This window comes from Phodopus roborovskii, unplaced genomic scaffold (genome assembly GCF_943737965.1).
Source record: "Phodopus roborovskii unplaced genomic scaffold, PHOROB, whole genome shotgun sequence".
NCBI lineage: Eukaryota > Metazoa > Chordata > Mammalia > Rodentia > Cricetidae > Phodopus > Phodopus roborovskii.
In genome coordinates, this window is record NW_026125295.1 from 20829029 (window position 1) to 20854342 (window position 25314).

The 25314-nt window shown below is 39.6% G+C and overlaps 1 protein-coding gene across 4 annotated transcripts in view; it reads right to left on the bottom strand.

The window, feature by feature from the left end:
• The window catches only part of Stag1 (stromal antigen 1), a 277794-nt gene extending 253104 nt beyond the window's left edge, over nucleotides 1-24690 (bottom strand). For all 4 annotated transcript variants that reach the window (XM_051206323.1, XM_051206308.1, XM_051206316.1 and 1 more), the window contains exon 1: nucleotides 24554-24690. The gene's annotated coding sequence lies outside the window, so the exon portion shown is untranslated. The remainder of the gene's footprint in view (nucleotides 1-24553) is intronic.
• Between the last annotated feature and the right edge of the window lie 624 nt (nucleotides 24691-25314).

Genomic DNA, 25314 nt, shown 5'->3' on the forward strand with positions numbered 1-25314 from the left:
TACCTTAGTCCTTCAAGAAACCAGTAGTACCTAAAGGATGAACAATGTCCAGATATTATTAATCACTGCAGCTGTGGTTAGCTACAAACTACTTGATAAGTTTTGCTATGTATCTTCAAAGAATGCCTGTGTCCCTGAAGATTTTTCCTTATAGTTTTTTTTTAATCACTGACAAGTAGCTAATGAATAGATATGTTTTGTGTGTACTATGTATGTACATATATACATACATGCTTGAGAATTTGTAATGGCAGAAGAAACAGACTGAGAAGAAATAAGAAGGCAGTAAAATAAGATTGAAAGAGTAAAGAAATGTAGAAGGATAAGCATTGTAGGTAAAGAGGAAGAAGAGGAAAGAATGTAGAGTAAAACAAGAATGAATTGGAACAGACACTTGTAACACAATTGGAATTAGAATTGAGACAGAGAATTCGAACTGAGAAATTATAGACAATTAAGGCAAGAAAATTAAAATTCAAGCAAAACAATAGAGAGGCATGACTGGAAGGAACTACAAGCATATAAGTCTTTTCCTTCAGATTAGAACTACCCTAAGATCCCTTTCACTACAGTGAGGCAGCCTGACCAAACCCTGGGAGGATGTCAGTAGAACAGGTCTCTGATGGCTTTCGATAAATTAAAATGAAAAGTCAGTTCTTATCAAAATTATTTCAAGTAAATATTGATCAGAATTAAACTGCTAACTTAAACAGAAAAACACAAATTCACTTATTATTACTCTTTAATTCACTTTTACTTCTAGATTAGTAGATGTTAGGGTAAGAAATTGGGGGTATTATTGAACAAAATAGTGAAAAGCTCCAAGAAAAATCCCTCTATTAAAACAATTACTGAGCTGGTAAAACTACTAGTACCATCTACATGGTCCCCCTTTTAACTGAGGTTCTGCTGTTTTTAGTATCAGTAAACTATGGTGCAGAAATATTAAATGGAAAACTCCAAAAATAAAAACATTTTTAAGTTTTGCACTATTTTGAATTGTGTGTTGTAATCTGGTACCGCTCCAATCCCTTTCAGCTAAGATGTGAATGATCTTCTTTATCCAGCAAATCCACTGTAAAATAGTCTCTTAGCAGCACCTTAGTGATCAAAATGATACAGTGCTTCTGTTCAAGTAACAAATTTCATTTAGTAATAGACCTAAAGCACAAGGTCATGGCAATTTTAGATGTCCCAAAGAACAGACAGGCGCTCTCTCTCTCTCTCTCTCTCTCTCTCTCTCTCTCTCTCTCTCTCTCTCACACACACACACACACACACACACACACACACACACACACACACACACAAAGCACTTGGAAAATGACAAGGGAGGATCACAAGGTCAAGGGCTGCCTGGGATACAGAATAAAAACCCTCTCCCAAAAGAAGCACACAATGAAACCAGATATGCTAAAGAGAAGCCAGCCACATTTAAATGTTTCATTTAAATAAAGAGTATACGAAAATACTCTGAAAGAGAAAAGGGAACCAGTCACATTACATTGCTTTAATTGCTCTTTTTATTCAATGGTGGGGATTTGTGGTGGTCTGGATGAGACCGGACCCCATAGAATCATCATATAATTGCAGGCTTAGTCCCCAGTAGCTGAGCTGTCAGAGGATTGGAAGGTGTGGCTTTATTAAAGGAGTTGTGTCACTAGGGGTGGGCTTTGAGGTTTCAAAGAGACACCAGGGGCAGTCTCCCTCATTCTCACTCTCTCTCTCCCTCTCTGATGTCTGAGGATCAGGATATAAATTTCTCAACTACTCCAATGCCATGCCTGCCTGTGTTCCACCATGTTGCCCATCATAATGATAATAGACTAAGTCTCTGAAACTGTAAACCTCCAATCAAATGCTTCCTAGATAAGAGTTGCCATGGTGTCTCTTCCCAGCAATAGAACACTAAGACAGTTATCCAACCAGTGCCTTACACATGCTAATTACCTATCACTACTCTATACTCACTTCAAATTAATCAATTTAATATTATGATTAATTTCTTGCAACTAATTTATAAATAAACTTTGCTAAGGTACCATTGTTGCACCTATTTAAGGGTATTAGAATACATCCTACATGGATAATTGTCACTCTTAATGTCCACAAAAGGTCTTAATGAAGAAAAGCATTGCTTACATTTGGTAAGTACCTATCATCCTTCATTCACCAGTAAGCAACCAGCAGACATCCAAGAGAACAGAGACCATGTACCTGGTGCAGCTTACAAGTGTGTACAAATAAGTAGTACCCCATCTAAAAATCTGCACTGTGTATTCTGATATGTACAGGGATATCAGTCTGTACACAACTACACAGACACTGTCTGCTAATTTCAACCCTACTGTGTTTCCTGGGCAGCTTCTAAAAACATGTAAGACACAAACCTAGTTTGCCTTTCATTTTAAGAATCAAACACTCAAAAAAACTGGCATGACAGTAGCTGACTCTAAAGACAGCAGACATCAGCAATCACACACAAATACTAAAATGTCTAAAGTGCTTTATTAATACTAAATGATTAAATTAATAAAAGACAAATCAATAGAACTGATTTTAAGACAATAAGCAGAGATAGTTTCAAAATGAAAGGATAAAAAAAGATCACTCCAAGTTAATAAAAAGAGCTAGCATGACAGTATTAATAACAGACAAATATGTTTTAACCAAAATCATTGCAAAGGCCAAAGTACAGTGTGTTGATGAAAGAGTTAATTCCTCAATATTAACAATTATAAAATTATAAACCAAGTAACTGAAAGAAATAAAATAGGGAGTTTTGCAATGGACACTTTAAAATCTCACTTTCAATAATGGAAATAATTTCTGAATGAAATATCAACAAAGAAACAGAAGACTTGAAACAATACTATAAACAAACTAGATTTCACAAACACACAGAAGGCATCACTCAGTATCAGCAGAACACATTATTTTCCAGTATAATGCAAATTCACCAGAGTATATACCATACTTGGGAGCAAAACAATTCTCGAACAAGTTAAGCAGATTAAAAGTTAAATGCATTTTCTACAACCATAACAGAATCAAATTAAGTCAACAACAGAAGGAAAAAATGAAAAATTCACACTATAAACTAACCCTGAAAAAGCAATGGGTCACAGAATGACATGAACAACCTCATATCCAAAATATTGGATCATCTCGATAAAAATGAAAAATACTTAGAAACACAAAAATTGCCTTAGCTATTTTAAGATTAAAAACTCAACTGACCTATGACAAGATAATGAATTAGTAATAAAAAGATTCCTCCCCTTAAATTTTAATACCAAAGAGCTTTACTAGCAAATTCCATCAAACATTTAACACACATTCTATAGAGTACTACTCAAAATTGTTCAGAAATTAGAGGACTCACCCAGGCATGGTGGCTGACACTTGTAATCCCAGCACTTAGAAGGGAATAGTACAGAAGGATCATTGTAAGACCAAGGCCAGTCTTGTATATATACTGAGTATTGTGGTCTGAATGAGAATAGCCCCCATAGATTCATATAGTTTAATGTTGTGCTGCAGTTGGTAGAATTGTTCAGTAAGGATTAGGGGGTTGGCATTGTTTGAGGAGGTATGTCACTACTGGGGTAGACTTTTTCAAAAGCCCTTACCATTCCCTGTAACTTCCTCTTTCTTGGCATCATGATTATGTCTAAGGATTTATGCTCTCAGGAATTACTGCAATGCCATGCCTGCCAGTCTATTATTGCCACATTCCTTGCCATGATGGTCATGGACTCACCCTCTGAAACTATAAGCAAGATCTTAATTAATCTCAATCTCTTTTATAAATTACCTTAGGCATGGTGTCTCTTCAGAGCAGCAGAAGAGGAAGAAAGTTTATGTGTATTTCTCTTCTTTAGGTATTTTGTTTATATAGCTCTTTCAAAACTTTAACATATTAATTAAATACAGATTGTAGTCACCTATAGTCAAAACTTAAAATCACATTAAGTTGTCTAGATATATAGAGATATATCTGAGATAACAGTCTTCATACCTTTCAAACTTTCAGAATATGGCATTTAAAATGGCTTAGCATTTTTCATGGCAAAGAGACACAACTGTCCCTGGCAACATCAATTACGTCAGAAAGGAGGATGGGCATCAAAGACACTTGATATGGAGTTGCTTTCAATATGGCAGAAAGAGCCGTTTGGGCAAGATTCTGCTCTTGCCTAGACTATCTGACAGTATGATATATAAAGTGAACATGGAGGACCCACAGGAAAATGACTGCTAATTTTGCCAAAACAAGATGGGTCAGTCCTGAAGGGCTCCTGCTTTGTGGAAGAGTCTGCCAGACATTCTGCAGGACACACAGAAAAATGGCTGACAAACTGCCAATACAGGTGGACAGTTTAAAATTTCCTGCTTCACTGAGAAAGAAGTATGCCAGGCACTAGGGCCTATGGGCTGAAGATGGATACTCCAACATTACAGAAGAACTTTGGGTGACTAGCCAGACAGTGAGATGTCTCTATCAACTAGAATTTATATATTAACCTTCTGAGGTCTTTGATGGAGTTGAAGACAGATAGTTAGTTGTGGTTATAGTTTTCCTTAGTTATGATAAAAGATAAATTACACATAAAACTTAGACTCACAAAGACAGGATAGATGATAGAATATTTTCTTTAAATTTGGCCAAATGTTAATGGACCAAATATTGTTAAATATAATTATTACTTATTAACTGTTTTGTTACATATAATTTTACTAGATTAAAGTTAAAACCCTTCTTTTTATAAAGACAAAAAAAAGGAGATAATGAGGGATGTCCTTCTGTATATATATTTCTCTTACTGGTTGATGAATAAAACACTGTCTGGCCAATGAGACAGGAAGATAAGACGAGAATTCTGGGAAAGGTAGGCAGAGAGAGCCCATCAAAAAGAGTCGCCATGAAGATCACAAAGGAGTAACAGGTCCAGACCCTTCTCCAGTAAGATAAGACCACATGGGAATGAGTAGCTTTATAGAAATGAGTAATAATTAAGGTACATATGTATACATACAAACACACTTTCTGCTGTTATGGAAGAAAAAATTAGAAGAGGAAATAACACATTTGGTAACAACAGCATGATCCTAATACCAAGGGCTGATTAAAAAAGAAGAAAACTAAAGATCAATACTCCTTGAATATGAAAGAAAAAAATCAAAAAATATAAACAAAAAAGTACACAAGCACATTAACAAGATTGCATGCTGGGCATGGGCATGAACTTCTATAATCCCAGTCCTCTGTAGGCAGAGAAAGAAAGATTATTTCAAATTGGAGGCCAAGATAGTCTACATATATAAAACAAATTTTATGCAAGTTAGCAAGGGTTACAATAATAAGACTATCTCAAACAAATTATACTCCAAGACTAAGTGAAATTATCCTAGAAATTCTAAAGTAATTCACTGTAAGAATATTAATATAATATGCCACATTAGCAGGATGAAGGAAAATGCCACATGATCAATTCAATAGACAAACCTGAAAAAAAAGCATTTGGGCAAGTAAACATGACTTTTTCATAGGCAGGCACAGAAAGCCAACAGCTAACAACATGTAATAGTAAGCCAGGTGTAGTAGTGCACACCTTTAATCCCAGCACTGGGGAAGGCAAGACAGGCAGGCAGATCTCTATAATTTTGAGGCCATCCTGGTCTACACAGTAAGTTCTAGGCCATCCAGGGCTATACAGTGAGATCCTGTCTCAAAAATAAAACAAAAACCATACTCAATAGTAAACAACTAAAAGTTCTTTTTTAAGATCAAGAACAAAACGCAGGTGCTAATTTTCAATGTTATTCAGCAGCACAGTGGAAATCCTAAATACAATTTTAAGACACAGAACTGTGAACATCAAAATATATAATTCTCTCTACTTGTTCAAGATATGATTCCAAAGAATTTACAAAACAAAACGACACTACAATATACAAATTAGGCAAAGCTACAGGACACAAGATCAACAAACAAATTAGGCAAAGCTACGGAATACAATATCAACAAAACCTAATTATTTCAATATATAATAAATAATCCAAAAAAATAAAAAAATCCACCTAAAACACTATCCAAAAATGAAAGCACAAGAGAGAAAGAGGACAGAACATGACTATACCAAGTCTCAGTCATGAAGGTTCACAGAGCCTTATATGGCCTTATATAGCCATTTTATATAATGGCTAAAACTTAGAAACCTAAAGTGTGGCATAGCGGCACATGCCTGTAGCTAAAGCATTCAAAAGGCAAGACAGAATAATTTTAAGTTCAAGGCCAATATGTACTACATAGCCAGACCCAGATGAGGAAAAGTCGGGAAAGAGTGGGGAGGAGAGGGTAAGGATAAGAGAAACAGGGAAGAGAGAAAGGACAAGGGGAAAGAGGAGGAAACCAAATGTCTAACAATTGGCATATAAATTAACAAAATGAAATATGCCTCACAATAAAAAATACTGAACCCTATCTTTGGTGGCTCAAAAGAAAATGGCCACCCAAAGGAGTGGCAGTATTAGGAGGTATGGCCTTGTTGGAGAAAGTGTGTCACTGTGGGGGTGAGCTTTGAGTTCTTTTTCTCAAGCTTCACTCAGTGTGACAGTCAATGGATTTTCCTATTGCCTGCAAAATGTAACACTCCAGATTACATCTTCCTGCACACCGTGCCACGCTAATGGACTGAACCTCTGAAACTGTGAGCCACCTCAATTAAATGTTTCCTTTATAAGAGTTGCTATGGTCATAGTGTCTTTTCACAGCAATAAAAATCCTAACCAATACACCTATCTCAAACACACACACACACATACACACACACACACACACACACACACACACACACACACACACACTCAAAATACATTGCAACATGGATCATCTTCAAACATGTTAAATGAAGGGCTAAACATTATATGATCACAATTATTACAGAAAAGGCCAAGCAAATATCTAGGAACAGACTAGTATTTGCTTGGGAGTAGCAGCAGAAAATAGTAGTGACTACAAATGAGCCCATGGAAGATCCTGCATAGACCCCCCCCACCCCCAAGGCACCTTGAGCAAGCCTGAAGCTGTTGGCTGGAACATCGTGCCAGGGAGTTGTTGTTGGTACTCTTCCTGTTTTGCTAACACACATCTACTGGGGAGAAGCTAAGCCTGAAAACCCTGTTGTTTTCCACTGTGCTGTCAGTATATAAGCCCAGTCCTTCCCCTCAGCATTTGGCATTCAGCATTCTGACACTGCTGTTGAAGGAATGACCCCTGTCTTGTCTCCTATTTCAATCTCTAGGCCTTCTTCCATTAGTGCAGCAGATCGCAGCGCTGGCGCTACAAGCCTAGATTTTTCTTTTGGGATAATGAAAATATTCTATTCTAAAATTAGGTAGTAGTGATAATCATACAGTTTACCAAAGTATTATAACTAAGAATCACTGAATTGTAAACCTAAAGCAAGACAATTATACACTATATAAAATATACCTATTTTCTAAAACAGAAAGACAAGAGGTAGGAAAAATCAGGACTACTGTCTATTTCCAAAGCAAAGATGTACTAGAAGTATTGGGTGTGATTTATCTCTATTATACTAGAATAAATTGAATCCATATGTGAAACAGTACATAGGATACACAGTTAAGAATCTTTTTTCTTTTCTTTTCTTTTTTTCTTTTCTTTTCGTGTTCTAGATAGTTTCCCTGTGTAGCTTTGGAGCCTGTCCTGGAACTAGCTCTTGTAGACCAGGCTGGTCTCAAACTCACAGAAATTCACCTGCCTTTGCCTCCTGAGTCCTGGGACTAAAGGTGTGCATCACCATGGGGGGGGGGGGATGTTACGACTCTTAAAACCGAAGTTAACATTGAGAAGGAAAATTGTGAGGAATCAAATACAAAAGGATAAATTATCTCAAGAATTAAATAAATAAATATACAAAATCCCCCCAAAAAGGTGGCATGAGAAGCAGGACTCAGATCTTGTTTGTGACTATTTAAAACTAAAACCCAATTAAATAAATGATAAGGAGTGTTTAAACAAATTTAACATGTTAACTTCCACACTGTCCCTGGAGAGTGCCCTGACCCAGGTCTGCTAATGTGCAGATAGATATGTATTAGGGTATAATAATTCTGATTACTGAAATAATCCAACTTGCGAGTTCTTTCCAGGTTGACCAACAAATCTTCAGGTTATATTCTGCTTTTGATATAAATAGGTCTCCCTACCAAAAAAAGGAAAAACATGTATTTATTGGTCAGCACAAGCAGTCCATTTTTAAGTTAATTTCACAAATGTAAATCAGTAAGTTGACACCCTGGTATACACCCTTGACTTTAGTCTTCTAAAACTTACATATCTATGTGTAAATCGTAGTTTAATTTCTATGCTTATCATTTCCGAGAGACAGAATTCTGGCACACAGTTCATCAGTGTTCATCATATTAAGAACTGACAGTCTTCCCTAGAGACACTTCTTCTGTCTTACTGCATTCCTCTAAAAGCTACCTGATTTACTGACTAAATAAATGCTAAGAAATCTGCATGCACATACAGATGTGCTCAAAAAAAAAAGCCTATATTAATGCTTTACAGTTTACAGAACAGTTTTATTAGCTAGTTCACCTACAACCAACATCCTTGAATGAAGAGGACATATTCTCAATACAAGTGGAGTAATGAGTTCAAAGTGACATTTACAAGAGGACATGGACATGCTGCTAATAAAAATATTAATCTGGATTAAAATACAAGTCACTGGAACAAAATTTATTCATTGTTTCCTTAGGCAGAGCAAGTATCTACAATAGTTCAAATGACTAAGGCCAAGATAAGTTTAGGTTTCCTCCACCAGTTAAGCCAATGATACTTTCTTCAATCTTATGAGCAGTCTCGATATACTCCTCTACTAAATAATATACCATATAGATAGGTAATCAACACAGACAGCAACAGACAGAATGCTTAAGTTTGGAAATAGAGGAAACAACATATATAAGAAATACTAATGGAAGCAATAAGAAAAGTATATTTAGAATTAAACTGCCTAACATTCATGAGCTTCATGATTCAACCCAACATTTTTAAAGGCTAATAATCCTTTAGTATTTTTTTAATTTATATGTATTCACAAGTATATAACACATGTAAATGGATACCCACAGAGACCAGAAAAAGATCTCAGATCCCCTAAGTTGTATTACAGGTTGTGAGTTGCCTTATATGAGTGCTGAGAACTCTAGTCTTCAGGAAGAGCAGCAGATAGTTTGATTCTTTACCCACAAAAAGTAAAAATTACAGGGCTCTACTGTATAAAACTAAAGTAAAAACTATTAAATGTTATCTATGTTCAAAGATAAACACTTAAAAAGCTCAACATATGTAAATATCATAACAGGACTTCTACAGGAAAGAATGATTTATTTTAGAAAATGGAATGTTCCTGCCTGACAATTCAGATTTCCTTTTTTTTTTTTTTTAAGACTTGTTGTATGTGTAATGAGTGTTTTGCCCATATGTATGTATGTGCATCAAATGCTTGCCTTTTCAGAAGAGTACATCAGATCTTCTGGAAAGGATTACAAATGATTGTAAACCATGTGTGTACACTGGAAACCAAACCCAGGTCCTCTTCAAGGATCAAGCAACAAGTGCTCTTTAATCACTGAGTCATTTCTCCAGCCCCTCAAATTTCCTGTCTAGAAAGTATCAAAAGGAAACTATCAAATGTTTTCAAAGCATTATGTTACACAGTATTTCTATGTAAACTTATTTTAATTAAGTTCCCGATTTTTTAATACCTTCCCCCCCCCAAAAAAAATCTTTAAAACATTTTTTAACCAAAGTATATGAAAAAGAGAGAGAGAGGGGAGGATGTATATGACTAGGAACACATGCACATGCATGTGTCAGTGTACATAAGGACATCAGAGGACATGTTTTAGTTCGTTCTCTCCTTTCACTGTGGGATCTTAGAATCAAGCTCAGGCCATCAGGCTTATTATACTCTTAATTGCTAAGATATCTTATTGTGCATTCTCTCCCCCAGCACAAACTTTAAAAAAAAAATTATAGCCACCTTACACATTTCTTTTACAATTATTTTTTTGAGGGGAACACACACAATGTTCAGGAGTCAGTACTCTCCCACCATCTAGGACACAGAAATCTAACCCAGGTCCTGGAGCTTGGCAACAAGTGCCTTTACCCCGCTGAGCCATTTTGCAGTCCCCACACAACAATATTATCACCCTTTTTTCTGTTTAATCAATATCAACTGAGTTATATGCATGTTGATCCTATGCATATTGAATGTCACTATCTTTAAAATGACTTTTAAAATACTATTCTATAAATTGGGACTAAAAAGTTACTGTGTATAGAAAACTAAAACTGAAATTAACAAGTAAGATATTGATTACTGCTAGTAGGAATTCCAATTCCATGACTTTTTGAAAAGCAATATTAAAGTGACTTAAGAGATTATGAGGAAACTCAAAAGGAGAGGAGCTGTATGTTTAGAGATACATACAAAAGAACATTCCTATTTAAGATGCTACACAGTGCAAAGACAGAAAATACAAAATCTAGGAAAACAGATGAAAGATCTAAGTACTGAGTGGCTAGCTGATGTGACCAATTGTAGATGGGAAAGATTTGGGTTTTTTTCTTATTTATTAATAACAATTCCAATTCAGCCGGGCATTGGTGGTGCATGCCTTTAATCCCAGCAGAGGCAGAGGCAGGTGGATCTCTGTGAGTTCCAGGCCAGCCTGGTCTACAGAGCAAGTTCCAGGACAGTCTCCAAAGCAATACAGAGAAACCCTGTCTCAAAAAGTAACATAAATAACTCAAATTCAATAAAGTAAGATCAGAACAGAACTGGAAGGTGGCTGAGTGGCTAAAAACACTTGCCATGCAAGCCTGAGTACCTGAGTTCAGATTCCCAGAAACCATGTCATACAGTAGCACATGTCTACAAACCTTACATGTCCACAGTTCAAATGGAAGCAGAAACAAGAAAACTTCCCTTCCACAGCTCAATGGCCATTATACATAGTGCAACAGCAAACAAGAAGAGAGTCCCTGCCTCAAGCAAAATGGAAGGTAAGCGCCAGGGGTCGTCCTGACCTCCACACAAGCAACGTAAATAGTGCATACCCTCATACACAAACACGCGAATTTAACAAGTCAGAATCCTCCATTCTAGTTCTTCCCTTCAGTATGCCATTATAGGATAGCACTACTATTCACTTAACTATTAGAAACACTTCTTGTGATGGTTAATCTCAATGGCCAACCCGCTCAAAATCAAAAGGCACTTCATTTGTAAAGCCGACCTTTAGGCCAATCTGTCAGGGTGTTTTCCAGAGATGTTAACCCCTAAAAGGGAAAGACCAGCCTAGAATGTAAGCAGTATTATCCCATGGGGGGGGGGGGTAACTAAAATAAAAAGGAAGGAAGGCAAAAGCAGAGATACATAAGCATTCATTTTCTGCCCAGCCCACCCTGCTTCCTGGCTACCATTAAGGTAAGAGACTCTTACTTCATACCCACTCCACCAGAAGACTGTAACCTCTGAGATCACAAGCTGAATTAAAGCTTCCTTCCCTTGAGCTGTTTTTATTGTATTCTGTCAATACCTCTACACCTGTCTAGCTCCAAAACTCATACAGAATCGCAACCGTTTTCACTGTTTCTTCTCTCATAATCACAACTATCCATGACACCGGCACTGCCACAACAATTCTCTTTCCTATTTCATCTCTCTTGCCTACTCCAATATTAAGTAAAACAAGGATTCTCAACCTTGGCACTACTGGTATACTGGGCAATCAACTCTGTTACAGGAAGCTATTCCAGCTATTTAAAAACTTCAGTAGCATCCCTGATCATCTATACCTTCTGATGCCAGTAACATATACCAACACCAAGTTTTAATAACCAAAATTATCTACAGGCATTGCTAATTGTGCCCTGTGAAGCAAAATTAGCCCCCCAGTTGAAAGAACTGAGTTAGAATTTTTATTTTTCTTGTTTTTGTTTGTGTGGGTTTGCTATTATTGCCTTTTGTTAGTGCTAGGGATCAAACCCAGGGTCTCAAGCACACTAAGCGAATGCATACTCTGAGACCCTAGAAATATTTTTAAACATTCCTCTATGTAAAACTCACCCATGGCTTTTTATTTTAGTTATCATAAAATTCATACATACTCAAAAGTTCTAACTATTCCAAATACATCTTACACAATCTAGATTCAGCCAACCACTCCGACTCCATGGAAAGCCACTGTATTGTTTCTGCATATTCTCCCTACAGTAACTTCAGGCTTCTCCTAATCCCTGGCATACCACAAAAGGTTTTTGCTACAGATTTTGTTCTTGGTTTTTCCTGTGCCTCTACTCTTCTTGCTTAGGTTCTATGAATGTCTCCACATAACTTCTCATTCTCATAGATGACTTTCCTTATTACCATCACAATACTTACTCCCCAGAAGGAAACACAGTATATAATTCTCCAGTATATAGCTGAAATTAAATGAACAAATCTATATATAATGTGGAAATTCTTAAGTGATTGCTGAGTTGGCATCAGTGATAACTTCATCATCACCATCATCTCATTCCCACCTTGATTTATCATTTCCCTCTTGAAACAAAGGGAAGGAAAGAAAAAAGGGGAGGCTTAATAAAGCCTCCATCTATAAACTAATTTTCTGAAAGGTGATATACAAACTAATATATAATCATCTAAGTCACTTGACTCCATAGTCTATAAATAATGGCTATGTGTTTAAAGGCCCAAGCACTACACCTATAATAGTTGGAAACAATGTTGTTGCTCTTTTTAAAATCTCATTCTATCGCCAGCTTGGGCTGAATATGGCTAAAATGGAGCTCTAGGGTTGGAGAAATGGCTCAGTTGCCACAGCACTTGCCATGAAAGCCCAAGGACTGGGAGTTCACACCCCTGGAATCCATCAGGCAGGTGTGATAGCCATTTGTAATCTCAACATTCAGGAAGCAGGAATAGTCGATTCCCAGGCCAAGCTTGCTAACTAGACTAGCTGGAACTGGCAAAGTCCAGATTCATCAAGAGACCATGACTCAATAAATACAGTGAGAGAAATTAAGACACACCTGTCTATCGGAAAGTGTTGGTACAAGCCTTTAATTCCAGCACAGGGAGGGAGAAGCAGGCAGATCTCTGTGAGTTTTGAGGCCAGCCTGGTCTAGAGTTGACTTCCAGGATAGTCAGGGCTGTTACAAAGAAACCCGGCCTACAAGAAAAAAGAAAAGAAAAGAAAAAGAAGGAAGGAAGGAAGAAAAAGAAGACAAAAAGACACTCACACTTGTGCAAACACATATATACCATCAGCCAGAGATATAGATAGAGAGATAGAGAGATAGAGAGATAGATAGATAGATACAGGTATGTCATTAACTACATTATTTTGGATTTTTTTTTTCTTACACTGTGATTAGTAGATATTATACATGACCGGACACTCACAAAATCAGGGCTTTGATTCAAATGCCTAATGAGATGATGCCTATCTTCTTCCCTCATATTTTATAAAATGCTTAGAAAAAAGTACTCTAAATACAACATGTTTAATTCTAATAACCTTAGTAAGAGAACTTAGGTTTTCTGTTTTAAATAAATCCAGTAGAGAAAGCAAATTGTATAACCATATTTAATATGAAAAATAATTAAGAACATGGTTTTTTGTTTACTTCTAGCCTAGAGCAAGCTATCCAATTCTTTGTAACAGATACCACAATCATAGGAGAAATTAAATGTAATTATCAATATATTACAAAAGCAAACTTGTGCTACTAAATATGCTTGTGTGACATAATGAACATTAAGATTTGGGATGGATCTAACAGTTGCCCTAACAATCATATTTTCCCAAGACACGGTTTCAAGGGTTGATCTGAAACTCCTGGCCCTCAAGTGCTCTTTCTGCTTAGCCTTCCAAGCAAATGGGGCTACAAGTATTTGATGCCACACTCAACTAGCCTACTTGTAAAATATTGATTAAGATAAAATATGCCTATAATATAAAACTCTTTCTGGCACTTACTGACAGACTGACAAAATAACTATTGTTAATAAAATTGATTTGTTGGTTCAAAATTAAAGAATATGCTCAATTTCAGTTTAAAACTAGTAAAAATAAAAACATGAGTTTTTAAGTCTATAAGCATCAGTTTGTTTTTGTTGTTGTTGTTAGTTGCTTAAGTTGGCTTCAGAGTCACAAAAAAAAAAAAAAAGCTGAATCCGCACTTAGTGTTTGAGGAAAGGTATTTGGCCTATCTACCCCACCTGTGAAATAAAATCCTTATTTGGAATAAAATCTTCATAGAACTGCTGTCATTTACTTTAATGCACTGTATCTAGTATTTGAACTTCCTTAATACCTTATCTATAACCAAGCCTCAATCAGTACCTCATTGTGCACCAGAAATTTGGGTTCAATTCATCTGTCTGGGGTGCTTCTTCAGTATGTGACAGTTTTAGTCCTTGGATAGGAAAAGTGAGGAGCTGCATGGCCTTGTTGTGTTCTTAGCATGAGCTCTAACTGCACAGCTCCAGCACCCTCTTTCCCAGGTGATTCTAATGTGCAGGCACTAGCTTAAGAACCAAGTTCAAAATCTTTAGTTGGCACACAGCCCTCTAGTCACTGCTTACTTACAGGTTTATATCTTAGTTCCCTTGGCATTTGGGGTATCTTTTTTGATATGTCAATATTTTTACCCTCAGGTACTAGGGAATGAACCCACCATCTTACACTTTACCATTTCAAGCAGCTCATGACCACCTTACTAACTCCAACTAACCCTGGTCATCTTGGGCACCTGCACTCACCTGTACACACACAGACAACAATTAAATCGTTTTAAATTAAAAGACTGTATTTCTTCTATACATTTTCCAGTTATGAGACCATGGGTTATTCTAATAAGTAACTGGGAAATGTAGAGAACCAAATGTAGAAAACCAAAAATACCCAAAAAGTTCCATTATGTAATTTAGAATTTTATGATTTTAGAAGGATTCAATAAGTATATCATCTTGTCCCAAAAAAAAAAAAAAATTAGAAATATATTGATGCCCAAAGTAATGACTGAAAGACATATGGCAAGCCAGGGGTAGAGATGTAGTTAAAAATCTTATCTCAAGCTAGAATGAAACTCAGTGATGAACACTCGTATAAAAGGTCCTGCTTCAATGCCCAAATTAAAAAAATAAAGTTTTGGGGTTTTACTTTTTAAACCAGATCTCAGTTTTTGCACTATTCTACACCGAACTATCTATATGTTTATGAAATATATTTTTGTTTTTATAAAAATATCTTAAATATTAGTAACCTAAAATGAAAACCAGTTAACCACAGCTTTGTTTCCTATCTTCATTTTTACAGAATATCATATTTGATCTACAAACTTAATCTTAGGGAAATTTTACAGAATGTGTTTTACTTTTGGTAAAGACTCCTACTCCTTTTATTTACAAGATTATGCATACAAAGCCTAATATTCATAAATATCTTGCATACCTGTGATCCCAGCACCTGGTTGACTGAGGCAGGGGTACTGCCACAAATTCAAGGCCAGCCTGGTCTATGAATGAAGTTCTGGGCAGCCAAAGTTATGAGTAATACAGTCTCAAAACATGGGCAGCATGGAACATGTCAATGTCTTGTTTTGAGCTGTACCTCTCTAAAGAAAAAGGACTCCAATTTCTAAAATGTGTTTAATGATAAGCAGGAAACACTAGTTATTGCCATTACCTTTCTATTAGTTCATCTTCTGATCATATCCATTAGTCTTTTTGATGCCTATCTCCATATGGTGAGCTAAAGTTATTTGATTTTTTCAGAAAACTAACCTTACCATTTTCTCTAGATTTTATTCACTTTTTAATTTCTTTAGATATACATACAATAGTCTAGTGGTTAAAAGCCTTTTAACCTTCAGAGCATAGAATACTATGGATGTTTGTTTTGTTTTCCACACATTTTCTATCCATGTAGCAGTGACTGTCCTGGAACTCAAAGATCCACCTGCCTCTGCCTCCTGAGTGCTAGGATTAAAGGCATGTGCCGCCATCCCCAACAAGAATATTTGCTTATATTTCACAGGAACATTTTGCAGTTTCTATTTTCCTTTAAAAAAAAAATCTAAATTAATGAATTTGCCCAAGTATATATAGCAAGAAAGGGATGGTTTAAATTTGACAATGACTCTAGTACTAGGAACTCTTCAACAGCAGCTTTCAAGGCCACATCATACTACAATGCTTCCTTCATCAATGACCATGAGGTTTGTGCTTTAGTAAATGTTATCCTCTCCACCCCACCCCCTTTGTCTAGCAAGGTTATCACCATGGATGTAGCCACTTAAATAATTTATGAGAGGAATTTGCTTCTCTAATTTGAATTATTAGAATGAAACAGGGTTACTTCCTTTTTTGTAATGTGCAAATTGGGGATTCAGAAATCTGAAGCAGTGTTTTCTCTGCTACTTGTACAATGCATCCTTCATCTCTAACTGGGAAGTCCCTAGGCTTGTACCAGCAGCAAACTTGTATCCTTCTAAGTAGGGTAAAATCTCAAATGCTTCATTCCTTTTTGACAAACATTAGCATATAATCAACTTTTTGTTTTTTTGAGACAAGGTCTCCTGTAGTCCAGGCTGACCCTTCCTGTCTCCACCTTCCAAGTGTACTACCATACACTGTTTATGAACTGCTGAGGATAATTCTCAGGACTTCTTGTATGCTAGACAAGGTACTCAATGAACATTCACAGCCCTTAACCTTACTGTCACTAAAAATTCCCACTTTTACAGTCAGGATAGGCAAAAAATAAAATATAACTGGAGAAAGAGAATCACATATAGTCAAATATTAATATTTTTCTCAGAATCTGATAAGGCCTCACCCCTCCCAGGAAAAAAAAAAAAATCAGCAAAGAAAAGGAAAATTTTTAAACATGTTATCCAAGCCAGATATGGTTGTGCAAACTTGTAATCACAGCACTTAGAAGACAGAGACAGGAGGATCAGGCCAGCCTTCGCTAACAAAACCAAAACATGTAAAATAAGAAAAAAATATTAAATAAGAAATTTAAAAAAAAAACAGTATTTCCCATCAACATTTCATCATTTCTAAAATAAAGCATCCAATACACCCTTTTCAACTGTGAGAGATACACTAACCAAGAAAAGGTCTTAATAAAGTAAAAAACTTAACAGACATAAAGCAAATAATACCCAGCCTACAATCCACAACCCAAGAGAAGATAGAAACACATGGAAGCAGATGCAGAAATCCATAGCTAACCATTAGGCCAAGACCCTGGAGTACAATCCAAGTGAGGGAGGCACAATAATATGAACAAAGGAGTCAAGACCATGATGGGGAAACCCACAGAATCAGCTGAACTGAGCTAGTAAGAGATCACTGACTCTGGTCTTACAACTAGATTCCTTTAATATAGGTGACAATGGTGCAATTGGGACAATATATGAGGCCACTGGCAGTGGGTCCAAGATCTAACATTAATGCACAAACTGACTTAATGGAGCCCATTCTATATGGAGAGATACCCTTGCTCAGCCTAGACACAGGCGTGTGGGGGGTGGCGAGGTGCCTTGGTCCTGCCTCAACGAGATGAAGGATGGAACAGACTTCATAGAATTCCTGGTGAAGGACTTACCCTCTCCAAGAAGCAGAAGGGAGGGAACAAGTGAGGGGAAGTGGGAGAGGGGGAGGGAAGGGGGAATGGGGATTGGAATGTAAAAAATAAATTAATTAATAAAGAAAAAAGAAAAAGAAACTAAATACCTATGAAATAAAGTAAAACTTAAAATTTACATATATTAAAATCCCTGATCTCAAAGTGAAGTTAAAAAATCAGAGATAATAAGGCATCTAAAGCAATCCCAAATATTAAAAATTGAATATACATTTAAGTAAGCTACAGGTAAAAGAAACCAGTGCAAATGAGGAAACTATTTTGAAGTGAATAAAGGTACAATACTAAAATTTATGGAATATAGCAGTGCTTACAGGAGATCAATAGCTTTAAATGTTTATTGGGAGACAGAAAATACAGGCTGAATAGGATGGCTGTTGTCTACAATCCCAACACTCAAGATGCTGAAATAGGAGGATTATCATGAATTCAAGCCCAGCTTAGGCTACATAGTGAGTCTATCTCATAAAAGAAAAATCTCTAAAATCTAAGACCCAAAACTTCACATAAGAGGGGAGAAGCCACACGGTGGTGCTACACACCTTTATCCCAGCACTTGGGAAGCAGAAGCAGGCAGGTCTCTTGAGTTTGAAGCCAGCCAGGGAGGGAAGGGGGAAAAAAAAAAAAAAAAACCAAAAAACCAGAAATCAATTGCCCTAGCTGTGATCAGACAAATGACCAAAAGCTACTTAGACAAGGAAAAAAGGGTAAAGGGTTTATTTTAGTGTATAGGTTATAGGTATAGGTATAGGAAGCCAAGGATGAAGGACAGAAAGAAACAAGGTAAGAACTTGAATCAGAACCCATCAAAACAGCTATGCTTACTGGCTTGCTTCCATAACTTGCTCAGCTTGATTTTTTTTTTTTTTTATGCAACCCAGGACCACCTGACCAGAGACAGCCCCACCCTCAGTCACTAATCCATAAAATACCAACAAACATGCCAACAGGTTCATCTGATAGAGGCAATTCCTCAACTGCAGTTCCCTCTTCCCAGGTGATGTCTGTGTCAAGTTGATAAACTAAGTAGCACTATGCAATAGAAGGCAATAAATAAAAGATCATAAAGGTGCTCTGGAAACATGAACTAAATCACTAGACTGGTCCAGATAAGTGATATAAAAAACACATTGATATTATATGAAATTAAAGAGGAAATACTACAGACCCCACTGAAGATAGAAGGCAAACACAGGAAACAACCTTATGCTGGTAAATTGGATGAACAAATTTTAAACTGCAGTTTAACACAAGGCTAACAACAGCCACAAAAAAAAAAAAAAAAAAAAAAAAAATTTGAACAGCCCTATAGCTTCCACAACTAAGTATGGTTCTATAATCCAGTACTCAGAATACTGAGGCAGAAAGATTCCAAGTTTGATACCAGTCTGAGCTACACATCGAGTTAAAGCCCAGCCTGGGCTACAGAATAAAAACCTGTCTTAAACCAAATGAATTACTTTACACAAAGAAAATTTCAGACCCAGGGAGTGTTATTTGAAAAAAAGAATTAGTACCTCACAGACACACATGCAGTCAAAACACCAATGAACACAAAATTTAAAAAAAAAAAAAACCCTCAAACAATGACTATTATTACTCCAGCCAAAAGTGGTAACACCAAGAATAGTGACACATGCTTATAACAGTAGCTAGCTCACACAGGAGGCTGAGGCAAGGCAATCATGGGTTTTTAGGCCAGCTTCAGTTACAGATTTTGTAAGCTATATACTAAGACCCTGGCTCAAGAAGAATTTTATAAAGAGATTTTCTTATTTTAATTTTATGCAAGTTTTCTGCTTGTATGTATACCAGTGTATCACATGTGCACAGTACCCAGCAGAGAACAGAAGAGAGTGGCATATCCCCTAGAACTAGAGTTACAAACAGATGCAGGCTGCTTTGTAGGTGCTGGGAATCAAACCTGGGTCTTCTGGAACAGGCAGTGCTCTTAATCGCTGAGCCATCTCTCCAGCCCCCAAGAGTTTTTTAATGCAATTTCTCCAAATATCTCATTGGCAAATAGCATTATCAAAATTTTTTAGGTTTTTAGTTTGATAGAAGTAAATTGGTTTCTCAAAGTTGTACTTTGCACTTTCTTGATTCTAATTCAAAAAAAAGACTACCATTTTGTTAGGTTATAACCAGCATTCTCAGTAAAAAAAAATGGAAATAGTGTTCTTCACAAATGTTAAATATTATTTCATGAATGATCTATTTTGGTTATATGTATTATATTTATGTTTGTATTAAGTTAAAATGTAAAATGTTTAACTGCTAGCATCTAGCAAGATAAACGGTATTACTGTATTATTTAATTATAGTAAAACTCCATAGAAACAGTTGAACAACTCACTGGCTCATCATTTCCACCCACAGCACAAAAGAATGTACTCTATAAAGCAGGCAGGACTTCCCCAGCATCGAATGAAAAATAAAAGGCCTAACTTAGCAGCAGCTTTACCCAGTGTAATGCTAGCACTCTGATTCAGATTGAAATTCCTAGCCCAGCCTAGGCTAAATAATCAAATTCCAGACCAACCTAGGAAACAGAAAAAGAAAAGAATTTTAAATAGGGAAAAGACTAGTAAGAGTGCTCAGCAGGAAAAGATGCTTCTGGCCAAGCCTGATGACCTAAATTCAATGCCCAGGTCCTACATGGTCTAAAGAACTAAATCTCCAAAATTGTCCTCTTACTTCCACACACACATGCATAACGTGGCACACATACACTTACACACATATGTAATAAATAAAGCTTAAATTATTAAAATAAAAAAAAGCAAACATACAAGGGAGGCAGGGATTTGAGACTTCCTTCAAATACTAACTGGTAAAGAGAAACACTGAAGAGTCCAAGGGCAACCAACCAAGACCTTGCTACCAACCCTGACAATCTGAGTTCAATCCCAGGAAACCTAATGGTGGAAGAAGGGAATGGATCCCCACAAGTTATTAGAGCTCTGAATACATACCATGACATGCACACAAGCTCATGTACAAGAGGGAGGGGGAGGGGATAAGAAGGGGGAAGGAGAGAGGAAGGGGTAGGGAGAGAGGAATGAGTTAGGGAAAAAATAATCCAAGGAAAATCTCAGGGAAGCATTTAGGGGTGATCCAGCTCAACTGGCATCCTTTACTGTAATCACCAAAAGACAGAAAACTCAACCCTTCCTTCTCTAGAAACAAACCCTACTTGCTACAGTAAGAATCACCTCATTCTGGCTTAGAGAAGAGCATTCTTTATATCTCTGATTCACAATGAAACCCTGTGCCCCCAAAGGGGTAGGGGTGGGCAGAGGGTACAAGACTTAGCAGATAAAAACACTTGCTGACAATCTTCAAAATCTTGAGTTTGCTCCCCAGATGGTAGAGAAGACCAAATCCCACAGGTTATCCACTGACCTTCATATGAGCAGCAGCCATACATACACACACACACACACACACACACACACACACACACACACACTCATACACACAAATAAAATTTAAAAAAAACAGAAGTAGGGCATGGTTATAATCTCAGCACTTGAGTGATAGAGGTAGGAGAATCAGGAGTTCAAGGCCAGCCTAGGCTACAATAGCTCACTGTTTCATTCAAAAGTAAATAAAAGTAGGGACAGAGAATGTAGCTATGCTAATGTACACCAGACCCTGGGTTCATACCTAGTAGTGAAAAGACAGACAAAAATGATAGAGGGGGAAAGAAGGGGAGGTTACAGTCCTTTCTTTATGTCCAGATTCTAAAAAGGGTAAATGTGAAGATGCTTCTCTCCCCATTAACAGTAAATAAATGACCATCATATTACCTTTTCCTTGAGAGTGGGAGAGATCCTGTAAATATACCAGAATAGCTCTCCTATGATTACACTGGGGGGGGGGGGTAACTTTCATAATTGTAATTAATGTCCCTATAGTCAAGTGAATTCACATAAAAGATTATGGAGGTGGGCCTGACCTCATCAGGTTAACTTTTGCAGGAGATCATAAAATTTACAGAAGCTAGAGACAAAAGTCAGAGCGACTGACTCCTGCAGCCATTTTGTTAAGTGCTGTCTATTTTTTTTTTTTTTAATGTAGTACAAATACTAAAAACCCAGAAACAGATATTGGCGTTAAAGCTGAAGATCAGAGAATCAAATCCGCCAGACCTCTACCTACCTCTTACCTCTACCTAGGACCGAAATGGACCATTCTGTCTCCGGGAATCCTCAGACTTGCATCAGTCTCCTCCTGCCTTATTATTCCTCTCTAGTGCTGGGATTAAAGGTGTAAAATTCCAAGTGCTAGGATCAAAGGTGTGATTTTAAACTAATTCTCTCAAGTAGCCCAGGGTGGCCTTGAACTCAAGAGTTCCATCTGCCAGTCTCTTGAGTGCTGGGATTAAAGGGGTGGCCACCACTGCCTGTCCTCTATGGTTAACTAGTGACTTAGCTCTTAACTAGGTGTGTGGTGAACTAGTGGCTTAGCTCTGCATTCTGATTTTCAGGCAAACTTTGTTGGGTTACAAACAAAATATCACCACATATTAAGACACATCTCAGCACTAAGAAGGCAGAGGCAGGTGGATCTCTGTGAGTTTGAGGCCAGCCTAGTCTACACAGTGAGTTTTAGGACAGGTTCCAAAGCTACAAAATAGCCTTATCCCCCCCAAAAAGTAAAATACATAAATAAAGGAAAACTCAGATCACAAACCTAGGGGATGTCTCAAGAACTTCAAGGATCTCTCCCCTGCAACACAGCTTTCTTAAGTTTTTAAAAGAGCCTGAGGCAGAAAGAAGAATTGCTATAAACTCAAGGCTATCCTGAGCTACATATCAAGATACTTTCTGGGAAGGAAGGAAGGGAGGGAGGGAGGGAGGGAGGGAGGGAGGGAGGGAGGGAGGGAAGGAGATATTCAGTAGTTGGCTGGCCTGGTACCCACCTGTAATCTCTTAACTCCATAGGCTGAAGAAAAGAACTGCCCTAAATTAAAGGCCACCATGAACAACTGCACAGTGAATTCAAGGCCAGTGTGGGCTCCACAGTGAGATCCTATGTGGGGGGAGGGGGATGGCCACACCACAGTAATTGTATTAATCTTTTCAAAAAAGACACCTCTAGACCTCTACTTGTTTTTCGTTTTTAAGACATTATCTCCTAAGATGCCCAAGCTAGATTTAACTTGCAATCCACTCTGCCTGTCTCCAGAGTAACCAGAATTACAGGCATAGACCACCGAACAGAACTCCAAAGAGCAATTTTAAAATGCAAAGAAAAAAAAAAAAAAAAACTAGCAAAACACCTGTGGGTTTTAATAAGTTTATTTGGGTTTAAAAAAAAAATGTGTTACATTCCTCCATAATGAAAAACAAGGAAATAACATTCCTGAGGTCCTTCCAGTATTTCTTGATCAAACTTTTAGCCTCGACTAACATACATTATGAGACCATCACCCGTCATACAATAAACGAATCTCTTTTATTCTCACTGATCTGTACATTTCAATAAGAGCTTCACCATCAAAATTTGCGATTTTTATTAAAAAGAAAAACACACAGGGAAATCTAAAGTTACAAATTCCATTAAGTTACAAGTCATACAACTTCTTGCGGATGTAGGTACTTTCACAAACACTACTTTTGCTGAGGTGTAAAATGCATGTTTCTGAGCACAATCGGGATAGAATAAACATACCCCTCCCTCATCTCAATACCAACTTCAACAGCACATAATTCACTACCACAAACTACACTGCTTGGGGTCTTCACGGCTCCAAAACCGTCCCACGACTAAACTCTCCCAGGGCACGACTGCCTGCGATGTGAAAAGAACCACTAACAATTCGAACGTAGGCAGGAGCGGGTGACGTTGACAATCCGAGAACCAGAAAAGGTTGTGGTCCCTACAGCACCCAAGCACCCCCCAGGCCGGACGCCTCCGAGTGGGGTTCGGGTCGAACTCGGACCTCAAGGGTCTCCCGGCCCTTCCCCCCGGCCCCCACCCTCAGAGAGGAGGCAAAACAACTTTTATTGGCCTCATCCCCCGGGGGATCGGGAAACTAGCGGGCCAGTGCTCGGTCGGGCCTGGACACGTTTCAGCAGGAGCCCCCCCCCCCCCGTCCGGAGCTGAGCCGGCGGACAGCGGGAGACCCGGGCTGCGACGCTCCGTCCGCCCAGGTCGTCAGCCCACCGCCCCACCCCAGCCACGAGAGGCCTGGGCCGGCAGCAGGCACGCTGAGCGACCCCCAGGACCCTCGGCGGAGGCGAGCGAGCTCGTTGTCATGTGACGCCGCCGCCGCTAAAGCACCGCAGAAACGCAGGGCGGCGGAAGGCGTTCGCGCCAGCCCGCCTCGACTGGCCCCGGCGCGGGCGAGTCCCGAGAGCCCGGGCGCGGAGGGGGGGCGGAGGGCGGGCTTGGCGGCGGGCCCGAGCGCGCCACAAAGGCTTCCGCGCCACCGCCGGAGAGCCCGGGCGGGCGGGGGCACCGTTTTCGCGGCCCGCGGGAGGGGTGGAGAGAGCGGAGCGCCCGCCGCGCCCACAGCGGGTCCCGGGCGCTCGGCCGCCCGCAGTCGCCGCGCAGCGCACAGGCCCGCGCGGCCTCCCTCCCCCCGCGCGGGGCCCGCGCCGGCCCGCCGGCCCGCCCGCCCGCCCGCCCGCCCGCCGGCCGCTCGCGCTCTCCAGCTCTCTCGCCCGGCCTCCATCTTGGATCGGCGCTTTCAGCCCCCGCGCCGCGGCCGCCGCATTCCCCCTCTTTCCCGCCCCCCGCCGCCGCCGCCGCCGCTCGCGCTCACCTCAGCTGCCCATCCGGGCGCTGTCGGCCGTCGACCCAGTTTCCCCCCAAAAGTCTCCGGTGTGCTATTCCCGATGTGGGGGGGTTGTTACGGGGTGGTCGCCGGGGGTTCGGGAGCGGGGGCCGCGCCTTCAACGGAGCTGCAATCCTAACCCGCCATCTGGTGGCATTTTCCACACGCCAATGGCGCCGCTGCAGACTCGGGTCCCGACCGCCCTCTGCTGGCCGCCGGGCTCACTGCCTCGCTGACAGGGACGGGGCTGCCCGGAAAGGGGAGGGAGTAGCGGCGCGAGCGGGGGGCCCTCGGACGGGGGCGCGCGCTAATGCTTGCCTCCGGGCTGCGCGCACGCGCACCAGCGGGGCGGGAAACGTGGCCTCTGCGTGGCGGCCCCGCCCCCGCTGCGAGCCCTCGGCCGCCTCCGCCAATGGCGAGCCTCGGATACCTCGGGACGAGGGCGCTGTGGACAGCTCGTGGGCCGCCCGAGGCGAGCGGAAGGACGGGCTCCGCGGCGCCTGCGCGACCCGCTTCCCCGGGTTGCCGCCCGCCATTTTTAGAGCTTGGCGGAGACCCGGGGAGGAGCCCGCCCCCTGCTCCTCCGCCGAGGCCCCTCCCGGGCCGGGGCTGCCAGCCGCCCGCGGCCGCCGTCATCGCGGCCGGGCTGCGCCAGCCAGCCCCGCTCCCTCCCCGCCTAGCACGGGCCTCCGAGCCCGAATTGCATTCGCGGTTTGTTATTGATGAGGTGTTTCCCCAGGACGAGGGTG